This window comes from Tamandua tetradactyla, chromosome 4 (genome assembly GCF_023851605.1).
Source record: "Tamandua tetradactyla isolate mTamTet1 chromosome 4, mTamTet1.pri, whole genome shotgun sequence".
Taxonomy (NCBI): Eukaryota; Metazoa; Chordata; class Mammalia; order Pilosa; family Myrmecophagidae; genus Tamandua; species Tamandua tetradactyla.
The window spans coordinates 60,923,225-60,937,323 of record NC_135330.1 but is presented as its reverse complement, the minus strand read 5'-3'; the positions used below and the strand labels follow the sequence as shown (position 1 = coordinate 60,937,323).

The following is a 14,099-nucleotide window of genomic DNA, read 5'->3' as shown; positions in this document are numbered from 1 at the left end:
TATAACTGTTTCCTAAATGAGATCATACAATATTTGCTCTTTTGTTTCTGGCTTATTTTGACTCACCAAATGTCCCACAGGTTCATTCACATCATTGCATGCCTCTCAAATTCTTTGCTTTTTGTAGCAGCACAAAGTTCCATCATATGTATACACCATCATTCACCAATCTACTTCTCAGGCACTGCATCTTTCAGCCACCTCCCTCTACTGGGCCCCATGTATAATGTCCAAGGTCAACAGTCCATCAACATTCTCAATTTTAGATAATTTCATTGTTCCCAAAAGAAAGATAGCTGATAAACACCCCCTCACCAAATAGAAAATCCAAACCTTCCTCTAACTCTCATCCCTCCCCCGATTATGTACCTACGGTATTGCTTTGGTACTGTTGAGGTTTTACTGTTAAACATAGCCCATAGCATGCAATAGCATTTCCCCCCTTTACCCCCAAATTATACACTCTTTATACAAGATTCATACCTTTATAGCAGTTATTTATATTTGCAGTATTAATCAGTGGGACACATGAGCCTGTACAACCCCTTTCAATCATGTCCACCTTCAATATGGTAATATTACTTATAGACACACTAGTGAATTGCCTTCACTACTATCTATTCCCTTACAATGAAGTTCAACCTCATTAGCTAACTTTTTACCCTTCTCAAGCTTCTGTGTATCTCTAGGTCCCCTATATTCTCTATTATAAGCTTCTGATTTTACCCTTACCATGCTCATAAAAGTAGAATCATACAGTATCTATCCTTTTGTGTCTGGCGTATTTCAATCAGCATTATGTCCTCAAGGCTCATCCATCTTGTCATGTGCTTCAGAATGTCATATCATCTTACTGCTGCATAATATTCCATTGTATGTATACCACATTTTGTTAATCTACTCGCGTGTTGATGGACACTTGGATTGTCTTCATCTTTTGGAAATTGTGAATAATGCTGCCATGAACACTGGTGTGGAAAGCTTTGTTTGTGTCACTGCTTTCAGCTTTTCTGGGTATTTACCAAGTAGTGCTATTGCCAGGTCATAGGGCAACTTGATATTTAGTTTTCTGAGGAACTACCAGACTGTCTTCCATAGCAGCTGTACCATTATACATTCCCACTAGCAGTATATAAAAGTCCCAATTTCTCCACATCTTCTCCAACATTTGTAGTTCCTGTTTGTTTAATAGTAGTCATTCTAATGGGTATGAGGTGGTATCTCATTATAGTCTTGATCTGTAGTTCCCTTATAGCTAATGAGAATAAACATCTTTTCATGTGCTTTTTAGCCATCTGTATTTGCTCTTCAGAAAAATGTCTATTCATATCTTTGGACTACTTTATAATTGGGTTGTTTGCCCATTTGTTGTTGCGTTGCATGATTTCTTTATATATCAAACCTTATTCTGATATGTGATTTCCAAGTATTTTCTCCTACTGAGTTGGCTGCCTCTTCAACTTTTTGGCAAAGACTTTTGAGGCTCAAAAGGATTTGATTTTGAGGAGTTCCCATTTATCTTTTTTTTTTTCTTTTGCTGCTTATGCTTTCAGTGTAAAGTTTTGGAAGCTATCTCCTATTACTAGGTCTTGAAGAGGTTTCCCTACATTTTCTTCTAGGAGTTTTATGGTACTGGTTCTTATATTTAGGTGTTTTGATCCAATTTGAGTTAATTTTTGAGTAGGGTGTAGGAGAAGGGTCCTCTTTCATTCTTCTGTCTATTGATATCCAGTTCTCCCATGACCATTTATTGAAAAGACTCTTTTGTCCCAGTTCAGTAGATTTCTGGGCCTTGTCGAAGATCAGTTGACCTTAGATTTGGTGGTCTACTTCTGCACTCTCAATTCAGTTCCATTGGGCAATACTTCTCTTTGTGCCAATACCATGCTGTTTTTACCACTGTGGCTTTATAACAAGTTTTAAAATGCGGGGGTGGGGGGTGGGGGTGGTATTAATCCTCCCTTTTCGTTCTTCTTTTTTAGCTATTCAGGGTCTGTTTACCTTCCAGATGAATTTGGTAACTAACTTTCCCAAGTCTTAAAAGTAGGTTGTTGGAATTTTTATTGGTTCTGCTTTGAATCTGTAGATCAGTTAGGTAGAATTGATATCTTAACTAAATTTAACCTTCTTATCTGTGAGCATAGGATGCCTTTGCGCCTATAAAGACCTTCTTTGATTTCTTTTAACAATGCTATGTAGTTTTCAGTGTACAAGTCCTTTATATCCCTAGTTAAATTTAATCCTAGATACTTGATTCTTTTAGTTGCTATTTGGAATGGAATTTTTCCTTAATTGATTCCTTGGTTAGGTCATTGCTTGTGTATAGAAACATTACAGATTTTTGCACATTGATTTTATAACCTGCCACCTTGCTGAATTTGTTTATTAGCTCAACTAACTTTGTTGTAGATTTCTCAGGATTTTGCAAGGACGGTATCATGTCATCTGCAAATAATGAAAGTTTTACTTCTTCCTTTTTAATTTGGATGCCTTTTATTTCTTTTTCCTGCCTAACTGCTCTAGCTAGAACTTCTAGTACAATGTTGAATAATAGTGCGGACAGAGGGCATCCTTGTCTTGTTCCCGATCTGAGGGGGAAAGCTTTCAGTCTCTCACCATTAAGTATGATGCTGGCTATGGGTTTTTCATATATGCTTTTTATCATACTAAGGAAGTTACCTTTGATTCCTATCTTTTGAAGAGTTTTTAATCAGGAAAAAAAGATGTTGAATTTTGTTGAATGCTTTCATTCGAGATGATTATATAATTTTTCCCTTTCAATTTGTTAATGTGCTGAATTACATTAATTGATTTTCTTGTGTTGAACCATCCTTGCATTCCTGGTATAAACCCCACTTGGCTGCGTGTATAATTCTTTTAACGTTCTGTTGGATTTGATTTGCTACTATTTTGTTGATAATTTTTGTATTATTGTTCTTTAGGGAGATTGAGCTGCAGTTTTCCTTTCTTGTAGTATCTGTACGTTTGAAAGCATGTATGTACCCTAGAAAAGCCATGTTTTATTCCTAATCCCATTTTGTAAAGGCAGATGTTTCTTCTAATCCCTATTCAGTACTATATGTTAGAGATTATAACAAATAATTTCCCTGGAAATGTAACTCAGTCAAGAGTGGTTGTTAAGATAGATTAGGTGGAGACTTGTCTCCACCCATTTGGGTGGGTCTTGATTAGTTTACTGGAATCCTATAAAAGAGAAAAGATTTTGGAGAAAAACGAGATTCAGAGAGAGCAGAGAATGTTGCAGCACCATGAAGCAGAGAGTCTACCAGCCAGCACTTTGGAGATGAAGAAGGAAAACGCCTCCAGGGAGCTTCATGAAACAGGAAGCCAGGAGAGAAAGCTAGCAGATGATGCCATGCTCTTCATGTGTCCTTCCAGCTGAGAGAGAAATGGTGACTGTGTTCGTGTACCTTCTCACTTGAGAGAGAAACCCTGAATTTCATTGGCCTTCTTGAAGCAAGGTATCTTTCCCTGGATGCCTTTGATTGGACATTTCTATAGACTTGTTTTAATTGGGATATTTTCTTGACCTTAGAACTGTAAACTGGCAACTTATTAAACCTCCCTTTTTAAAAGCCATTCTGTTTCTGCTATATTGCATTCTGGCAGCTAGTAAACTAGGATAGCACCTTTACCTGGTTTTGATATTAAAGTGATGTTAAAATGATGTTAACTCATAAAATGAATTAGGTAGATTTCATTTCTCCTCAATATTTTTTGGAGAAGTTTGAGCAGGATTGGTATTAGTTCTTTTGGGAATGTTTGATAAAATTCCCCTGTGAAGCCATCTGGTCCTGGGTTTTTCTTTGTAGGAAGAGTTTTTTTGTTTGTTTGTTTTTTCATGGGCAGGCACTGGGAATTAAACCTGGATCTCCAGCATGGAAGGTGAGAACTCTGCCTACTGAGCCACCATGGCCCACCCTGAGGAAGATTTTTTGATGATTGAATCTCTTTACTTGTGATTGGTTTGTTGAGATCTTCTATTTCTTCTTGAGTCAGCATACCTTGTTTGTGTGTTTCCAGGAATTTGTCCATTTCACCTAAGTTGTCTAGTTTGTTGGTGTATAGTTGCTCATAGTATCCTCTTTTTTTTTTTTTTATTTCTTCAGGGTCTGTGATAATGATCCCGTTCCCATTTCTGATTTTGTTTATTTGCATCCTCCCTTTTTTTATCTTCCTCAGCCATGCTATTGGCCCATCGATTTAACTGATTTTCTCAAAGAACCAACTTTTGGTTTTATTGATTCTTTTGTTCTTCTAATCATTTAACTCTAATTTAATCTCTGTTATTTCTTTTCCTTTTTTTGCTTTGGGATTAGTTTGTTGTTTTTTTCTCAAGTTCCTCCAGGTGAGCAGTTAAGTGCTTGTATTTTGCTCTTTCTTCTTTTTTGATATAGGCATTTAGGGCAATAAATTTCCCTCTCAGCACAGCCTTTGCCACATCCCATAAGTTCTGATAAGTTGTATTTTCATTTTCATTCTTCTCCAAATAGCTACTGATTTCTCTAGCAATTTCTTCTTTGACCCACTCATTGTTTAAGAGTGTGTTATTCAATATCCATATATTTGTGAAAGTTGTTGCTCTTTGGTGGTTATTGATTTACAGCTTCATTCCATTGTGATCAGAGAAAGTACTTTGAATAATTTCAATGTTTTTAAATTTATAAAGACCTGTTTTGTGCCCCAGTACATGATATATCCTGTAGAATGTTCCATGAGCACTAGAGAAAAATGTGTATCTGGTGTTTTGAGGTGCAATGGCCTAAATATGTCTGTTAGGTATAATTCATTTATCGAGTTGTTTAACTTCTCTATTTTCTTGTTGATCCTCTGTCTAATTGTTCTATCTATAGGGGAGAGTGGTGTATTGAAGTCTCCTACTATTTTTGTTGAAATGCCTATTGCTTCCTTCATTTTTGCCAATGTCTGTCTCATGTACTTTGGAGCTTCTTGATTGGGAGCATAGATATTTATGATTGTTATTTCTTCATGGTTAATTGTCCCTTTTATTAATATATAGTGTCCTTCTTTTTCTCATATGATGTCTGTGCTGGTTTGAAAGATATATGGACACTAGAAAAGCCATGTTCTAATCAAAATCCATTTCATAAAGGTAGGATAATCCCTATTCAATTCTGTATGTTTGAAACTGTAATCAGATCATCTCCCTGGATGATGCAATTGAGTCAAGAGTGGTTGTTAAACTGGATTAGGCAATGACATGTCTCCACCCATTTGGGTGGGTCTTCATAAGTTTCTGGAGTCCTATTAAAGAGGAAACATTTTGGAAAATGAAGGAGATTCGGACAGAGCAGAGAATGCTGCAGCACCATGAAGCAGAGAGTCCACTAGGCAGTGACCTTTGGAGATGAAGAAGGAAAATGCCTCCCGGGGAGCTTCATGAAACTGGAAGCCAGGAGAGAAAGCTAGCAGACCCCGCCATGTTCACCATGTGCCCTTCCAGCTGAGAGAGAAACGCTGAATGTTGTTGGCCTTCTGGAACTAAGGTATCTTTCCCCAGATGCCTTAAATTGGACATTTCTATAGACTTGTTTTAATTGGGACATTTTCTCAGCCTTAGAACTGTAAACTAGCAACTTATTAAATTCCCCTTTTTAAAAGCCATTCTGTTTCTGGTATATTGTGTTCCGGCAGCTAGCAAACTAAAACAATGTCTTTACATTGACAGTCTATTTTGTCTAATATTAGTATAGCTACTCCTGCTTTCTTTTGGTTACAGCTTGCATGGGACATCTTTTTGCATCCTTTTGTTTTCAATCTATCTTTATCTTTGTGTCCAAAATGCTTGTAAGCAGCATATAGTTGGACTATATTTCTTAATACATTAATGCATCCAATCTGTATCTTTTAATTAGTAAGTTTAGTCCATTAATATTCATTGTCATTACTGTAAAGGCATTTCTTGAATCCACCATCTTATCTTGGATTTTATTTGTCAGATCTATATATTCTTTTCCCTCTTTCTGTTTTTATCCTTTAAGTTACTCTTACTTGTATTCCTCAATTCTGTGCCTTTCTCCAGACCCCCCTCTCCTGTCTTTTTTTTCCAGCTGGCAGAACTCCTTTTAGTATTTTTTGTAGAGCTGGTCTCTTGTTGACATATTCTCCCAGTGTTTGTCTGTGAAAATTTTAATCTCATCCTCCGCTTTGAAGGACAATTTACCTAGGTTCAGAATTCTTTCTCTTTCAGGAAGTCTTTCTCTTCCAGGAAGTCTTTCTCTTCCAGGAAGTCTTTCTCTTTCAGGATCTTAGATATATCATGCCACTGCCTTCTTAGTGCCAGTTGAGTAGTCTGAACTCAGTCTTATATGGTTTCCCTTGTACATAGTAGACTGTCTTTCTCTTCCCACTGATAGGATTTTCTGCTTCACTTTAACATTTTTTTTTTGATTTATGGATCATCAATTTATTAAGTAATATAGATGGCATATGGACCTATACAGGGACTAATCTGATAATTATCTGCTGTGTAACTCTGCCCATTAGTAATGCAAAAGTCAAGAATTTGATATAGTTCCACTCAGCTGCAGTACATGTTTCTGGGTGATTCAATCAACAAAAAATATGTACACAACATCAAGCTTTTTCCCTTTTTCTTTCTTTCTTTTTTTTTTTTTAAGAGTAGCTCAGTGATTTGGGGGTTTGTTAGTACAATACAGAGAACCTAAGGGGAAAAGTACAAAATGGCACATAACACCAATGCCAGTACTAATCACATATGGTTACAACTAAGGATAAATTAATTTTTGTGTAACTTGCTTTTCTTTAGAACATAAATCAAAGCCATTAACTTGAACTTGATGTATATGCACAATACATACACAACCTTATACAAAATACTTTTCATAAGTAACACTCCACATTAAAATATTGGAAACTGAATAACTGTGTTGATTTGTATTTTTTTATTAATTAAAAAATTAACAAACAAAACATTTAGAAATCATTCCATTCTACATATATAATCAGTAATTCTTAATATCATCACATAGTTGCATATTCATCATTTCTTAGTACATTTGCATCGATTTAGAAAAAGTAATAAAAAGACAATGGAAAAAGAAATAAAATGATAATACAGAAAAAAAAAACTATACGTACCATACCCCTTACCCCTCACTTTCATTTACCACTATTTCAAACTGAATTTATTTTAACATCTGTTCCCCCTATTATTTATTTTTATTCCATATGTTCTACTCTTCTGTTGATATAGTAGCTAAAAGGAGCATCAGACATAAGGTTTTCACATTCACAGAGTCTCGTTGTGAAAGCTATATCATTGTTCAATCATCATCAAGAAACATGGCTACTGGAACACAGCACTACATTTTCAGGCAATTCCCTCCAGCCTCTCCACTACATCTTAAACAACAAGGTGATATCTACTTAATGCATAAGAATAAGCTCCAGGATAACCTCTCAACTCTGTTTGGAATCTCTCAGCCATTGACACTTTGTCTCATTTTACTCTTCCCCCTTTTGGTTGAGAAGGTTCTCTCAGTCTCTTGATGTTAATTCTCAGCTCATTCTAGGGTTTTTCTCAGTCCTTTGATGCTGAGTCTCAGCTCATTCCAGGATCTCTGTCCCACGCTGCCAGGAAGGTCTACACCCCTGGGAGTCATGTCCCACGAAGAGAGGGGGAAGGTGGTGAGACTGCTCATCATATTGGCTGGAGAGAGAGGCCACATCTGAGCAACAAAAGAAGCTCTCTTGGGGGTGACTCTTGGGCCTAAATTTTAAGTAGACTTGACCTATCTTTTGTGGGGTTAAGTTTCATGTGAACAAACCCCAAGACTGGGGGCTCAGCCTATAGCTTTGGTTGTCCACACTGTTTGTGAGAATATCAAGAATTCTACTTAGGGAAGTTGATTGATTTGTATTTTGACTTAATGGAACAAGAGAACAACATTAAAATGGGAAGGTTTATACTGACAATAAAGCTCTTAAAGTTAACAATGTCTTTCTCTCCCTTTATACCTACCACAGGCTGCACAATGTCCTGAGAGGGTTCTTTATGAGAAAAATGTCAGTCACACCTTTAAGACCTTACTTTGGAAAGAACTAATGAGAAAGCAAATTGAAAGGTGAGACTTTCATCTTTGTTCTCAAATGAGTGGTCTTAATTTTTCTTCTTACAGAAAAAGTTTAAATCAGTTTATTATAAATATATCTAAACCATTAATTTTTGCAGCTTTCAGGAAAAGTCCAACACTTGGTTTATATAAAGTCTGTGAGAAAAGGTTAGTAGACATCATCTAATCTTGAGTCCTGGCATCATCCATTCAAGTCCTTGGCACAATTCCTCACCTGTTAGAGCACAGCATGCCTGGATATGCCACTGGTGATCTTTAATACAAGTTAGTTTAAAAAACTGGGAGATTTCTGCTATAGTCATACATTCTTTAATGTCTTGTTTATTAGCAAAAATCAGCAATCCAGCTTTTCTTAGGTCCTCATGTGCTAACATGTTATACAGTTCTTCTCTAGTTACAGACATCCTTTCTCTGTCTGCACTGTCCACGACAACTATTACAGACTCAGTGTTAGTACAGTAAGTGTTCCAGGAAGAACAAAGAGATTCTTGGCCACCAGTATCCCACATTAGGAAGCGTGTATTATCAACAACTATCTCTTCTACATTACTTCCTATGGTAGGGGACATATGTACAACTTCATTCATGGAAAATTGGTGAGGGATGGTAGTTTTCCCTGCATTATCTAGCCCAACAATGATAACTCTGTGCTCTGGTGATTGAACAGTCTCCATATCCTGGTGAAGAGAATTCCCATTCTCGGGCAGTGGACCCCACTTCAGCCACCCAGGCCTCCTGGCCTCCCCTGGCTCAGGCTGAAGGGAAGAGAGAAACCAGCCAGACCCAGAGCCAGTACCTCCACCTCTGTTGCTGCTGCTCCCCAGCTTGCCACCGGCCGGAACCAGAGGAAGGCTGAAGCCCAGGCCGCCCTGTCGCGCGTGAGGCCGCACCGCTCCAGCCGTGGCACTCGCTTGGCTGACAGACATCGCTGCTGCGTTTTCTGCAACGAGCCTTGCGGGCCACCATCCCCCCCCCCCAGTTCTTCTCTTTAACACTTGGCAGACTGATTAGCATGTGTCTTGGGGTAGGCCTATTTGGATTTATTCTATTTGGACTTCTTTGGGTTCTGTATTTTGCATATTTTGGGCTTTTATAAAGGTTGGGAAGTTTTCCCCCATTATATCATGAACTAATCTTCCTAGCTTTTACTCTTCTCTTCTCCTGGGGCACCGATGATTCTTTTTTTTTTTTAACATGGGCAGGCACCGGGAATCGAACCCGGGTCCTCGAGCATGGCAGGCAAGCACTCTTACCTGCTGAGCCACCGTGGCCCGCCCTGATGATTCTTATATTTGTGCACTTCGTTTTGTCCATCATTTCCCTTAGATCCAATTCAAATTTTACCATCTTTTTTGTCATTTCCTCTTTTGTGTGTTCAAAATCAGTTGTCCTGTCCTTTAGTTCACTTTTTTTCCTGCCTCTTCAAATCTGCTGTTCTGTATCTCTAGTGTATTTTTTATTTGGTCTAAAGCATCTTTAATCTCTGTGATATCTGCTATTTTTCTATTTATTCTTTCAAATTCCTCTTTATGCTCTTCTAGTGTCTTTTTGATCTCTTTTATGTCATTAGCCATCCCACTGACTTTATTTAGTAGAGGTATGAATATCTTTGATTAGTTGTTCCAAATCTGCATCTCCTCTGGTCATTAGACTGGGCTCTATCTGTCTGCATCTCCATATGGTTAGTGATCTTCTGTTGTCTTTGCAGTATGTAAATATATTGATAAGGTTGCTTTGGAAGTTTATTTCCTTCAGTAGTCTAAAGCTTTGTATTTATGGGGGAGATGTGGAGGAGGATGTGGGGAATGGGGAGGGGCACAACGGTGCAGTGAGGGGTTGCAGTGCAAGAATATATGCAGGCCGGGAACGCTATGCTGGTGCTTTTGAGCATGGGGTGTGGGTCACAGGGTTGTGGCCATGTGGTGGGGGGCCGTTGGAGTGACATGCACCTCAAGCAGGCCTTAGAGCGTAGGAGCAGGGTGCAGCATGGGGGACACAGAGGTAGGGCAGGGCAGGAGGTGGATGGTGGTGCTGAGCAAATGTGCTGGGGCTGGTGCATGGGCAGGATGTGGGTAGTCACGTGGAGCATGTGAATCATGGGTGTGGTGTGCAGGACACAGGGAAGGCAGGGTATGGGTGTGTCCTTGCAAAGTGGGGGGGGTCCAGGGGCCCAGGATGCAGATGTGCAAGTATGTAGGGGTAGGTCATAGGTCATGGAAGTTTCGGGACCCGTGTCAGGGATGGGTGATTACAGGTGGGCAGGACCCTAGTGCAGGTCCGCAGGTGTGAATAGGGGGTTGGGTAGGAGTGCATGCTTGTGCAGGGGAGGCCATGTGGCACAGATGTGCACGAGAGCACCTGTCAGTTGTGGGAGAACAGCACTTGTGCTGTGGGGTGAGGCAAGGGTGGGCACAACTGTCAGGGCAAAGGGGTGGGGTGCTGGGGTCAGGAGGTCAGTGCACGGATATGTGGGTGCCCAGCGGGGAGGATGTGGCTGTGCTGGTGCATGGGTCTGTTGGGCAGGACCCTTGTGTGTGCGTCTGCAGAGCTCAGAGGCAGCAGAGTGGGATTGCACCTGTGTGGGCCCAGGCCAGCTGTGGCCTGGATGCACAGGTCAGCGCTTGCCCAGAGCTGAGGGGGCATGGAGTGAGTGGGTGTATGCATATGCATGCGTCTTTGGGGTCAGATGCTAATGTGTGTGTGCAGAGCTCAGGGTGGGGGTGGGTGGGGTCGAGTGGCTATATGGGCTGGGTACTGGTGTGGCCCGAATATGAAGGGCGTGACTGCAGCTGAGAAACCCAGGTGATTGCCTGAAGGGGGTAGAGAGGGGGAGGTAGAGGTCTAGGGGCTAGCCGTGGGTACACAGGTCTCAGGAGGGTCAGGGTGAGATTGTGCCCTTGTGTAGGAGAGGTGGATTGGGCTGGTACAGGCTTGCGTGCATCCGCAGCGTGGGGGTGTGGGTTGGGGATGCTCAGGAGCGGGGTCTGGGAGAGGTTGCTTGGAGCACAGTGGGGGGCGGGTGATGGGGTTCAGGTGTGTGGGGTAAGGGGGGAGTAGTGGGTCACAGGGCAGGGGTGTCGTGTGTGAGGGTAGTGCTTTCAAGGAATGCAGCATGGCTTATATCCTGGTTGGCATCTCCAGTTCCTGCACACCTGAGGGCTCTGGGCCTCATTTGGAAAGGGGCGTGTTAGACTGTTTGCACTAGCTGGACGGCTTCCAGTTCTCTGCATCTCGATTCTTTTGCTTTTTCAACCAGGGCCTCCCTATGTGGTATAGAAGACCCTCCCAGGTCACTTACACCCTAGAATTGTTCTCCTGGTCATTTTTCTGACTTCTCTAGCTGTTCCTTGGGGCAGGGGTGAACATGACCTATCCTATTCTGCCATCTTCCCGGAACTGGTTAGTGTTTATTTTTTTCATTATTCTTATTTTTGTTTTGTTCTTGGTTAGCTTTTATTCTTAAAAGGTGGTGGGTTCTTTTCTGGCTGGAATCATGGAGGGTGTTGAACAGAATAAGGTTCTGCCTGTGCCAGAAACCCTTTTGAAAAGTGAAAGAATTTTGCCAAACTGAAGATCAAGCACTTGAGAAGGAAGTTTGCCCAAAAGATGCTTCGAAAGGCAAGGAGGAAGCTTATTTATGAAAAATCTAAGTACTATCACAAGGATATAGGTAGATGTACAGATCTGAAATTCAAATGACTAGAATGGCAAGAAAAGCTGACAACTTCTATGTACCTGCAGAAGCCAAATTGCCATTTGTCATCAGAATCAGAAATGTTAATGGTATGAACCCAAAGATCTGAAAACTGTTACAGCGTCTTTGCCTTTACCAAATCTGTAATGACACCTTTGTTAAGCTCAACAAGGCTTCAATTAACATACTGAGGATTGTGGAACCATATATTGCATGGGGATATCCAAACCTGAAGTCAGTGAATGAACTGATCTGTAAGCCTGATTATGGCAAAATCAATAAGAAGTGGATTGCCTTGATAGATAACTCATTCATTGCACGATCCCTTGGTAAATGTAGCATTATCTGCATGGAGGACCTGATTCAGGAGATTTATACTGTTGAGAAATGCTTCAAAGAAGCAAAAAACTTCCTGTAGCCCTTCAAATTATCTTCTCCCAGAGGTGGAATGAAGAAAAAAACCATTGATTTTTTTTTCCGTTCTACATATATAATCAGTAATTCACAATATCATCACGTAGTTGTATATTCATCATCATGATCATTTCTTAGAACATTTACATCCATTCAGAAAAAGAAATAAAAAGAAAACAGAAAAGAATTCATACATACCATACCCCTTACCCCTCCCTTTCATTGATCACTAGCATTCCAATCTACTGAATTTGTTTTATCATTTGTTCCTCCTATTATTTATTTTTATTCCATATGTTTTACTCAGCTGTCAATAAGGTAGATAAAAGCAGCATCAGACACAAGTTTTTCACTATCACACAGTCACATTGCAAAAGCTATATCGTTATACAATCATCTTCAAGAAACATGGCTGGAGCACAGCTCTACATTTTCAGGCAGTTCCCTCCAGTCTCTCCATTACATCGTGACTGACAAGGTGATATCTATTTAATACGTAAGAATAACCTCCAGGATAACCTCTTGACTCTGCTTGGAATCTCTCAGCCATTGACACTTTATTTTGTTTCATTTCACTCTTCCCCCTCTTGGTCGAGAAGGTTTTCTCAATCCCTTGATGCTGAGTCCCAGCTCATTCTAGGATTTCTGTTCCATGTTGCCAGGAAGGTCCTCACCCATGTAGAGAGGGGGAGGGTGGTGAGTTTGCTTTTTGTGTTGGCTGAGAGAGAGAGGCCACATCTGAGCAACAAAAGAGATTCTCTTGGGTGTGACTCTTAGGCCTAATTTTGAGTAGGCTTAACCTATCCTTTGCGGGGTTAAGTTTCATATAAACTAACCCCAGGCTCAGCCTATTCCTTTGGTTGTCCCCACTGCTTGGGAGAATATCAAGAATTCTCCACTTGGGGAAGTTGAATTTTCCCCCTTTCTCACCATTCCCCCAAGGGGACTTTGCAAATACTTTTTACTCACAGTTCAAATCACCTTGGGATTTATCGGGGCATAACTCTGGACCAACCTACAAAATCTTATGCACTATTCAAGTTTCCATGTACTTATGGTACTCAATTAAGCTGTCCACATAAGTTATATTAGGAACTGCACTAGTCAAAATATAAATTTTGTACCAAATAAACATTTTTTTGCTTTAGTCTCACAAATTAATCAAAAATTTAAAATATTGATTAACATCTATTTTTAACAACCTGCAGAACTGACATCCCTTTGTTCTTACTCATGCAAAAACATTTTTAAATTTGTACATTTAGCCACTATCTTTATATACTCTAGGCATTCTTAGATTATACCATCTCAATCTTTATTGTCTATCTTTCTTTCTGATTTCGTTTGTGTCCCCAGCCTTCCTCCCTCTATCATTCTCACATTCAGCTTCATTCAGTGTTCTAACATTATTGTATTGCAGTTATGTAGTATTGTGGTATCCTTTTCTGAATTTTTATAATTAGTCCTTGTGTTAGTTAGATTCAGTTGTCAACTTGGCCAGGTGAGCATACCTAATCTCGTTGCTGTGGACATAAGCCAATGGTACGTGGACCTCATCTGTTGCCAATTACATCTGCAGTCGGCTAGGAGGTGTGTCTGCTGCAATGAGTGACGTTTGACTTAATTGGCTGGTGCTTAAATGAGAGAACTCAATGTAGCACAGCCTAAACAGCTCGGCATTCCTCATCTCAGCACTTGCAGCTCAGCCCAGGCCTTTGGAGATGGAGAAAGAAGTCACCCCGGGGAAAGTTGTTGGAACCCAGGGGCCTGGAAAGAAGACCAGCAGAGACCATCCCATGCCTTCCACGTAAGAAAGAACCTCAGTGGAAAGTTAGCTGCCTTTCCTCTGAAGA

At 40.2% G+C, this 14,099-nt stretch overlaps 1 long non-coding RNA gene and 2 pseudogenes across 2 annotated transcripts in view; 2 read left to right on the top strand and 1 right to left on the bottom strand.

Moving 5' to 3' along the window:
* LOC143680898 (uncharacterized) overlaps positions 1–14,099 on the top strand; it is an 84,396-nt gene that overhangs the window by 24,580 nt on the left and 45,717 nt on the right. The window contains exons 3-4 of one of the 2 annotated variants that reach the window (XR_013174227.1): positions 3,871–3,906; positions 5,276–5,523. The exons of the other annotated variant lie outside the window; for it this stretch is intronic. This is a non-coding gene — a long non-coding RNA (uncharacterized LOC143680898). Of the gene's footprint in view, positions 1–3,870; positions 3,907–5,275; positions 5,524–14,099 lie in introns of those variants that run through there. 2 annotated transcript variants of the gene reach the window in all.
* LOC143680896 (ADP-ribosylation factor-like protein 5A pseudogene) lies at positions 8,297–8,835 on the bottom strand (annotated as a pseudogene).
* LOC143679166 (uncharacterized) overlaps positions 11,205–14,099 on the top strand; it is a 42,321-nt pseudogene continuing 39,426 nt past the window's right edge.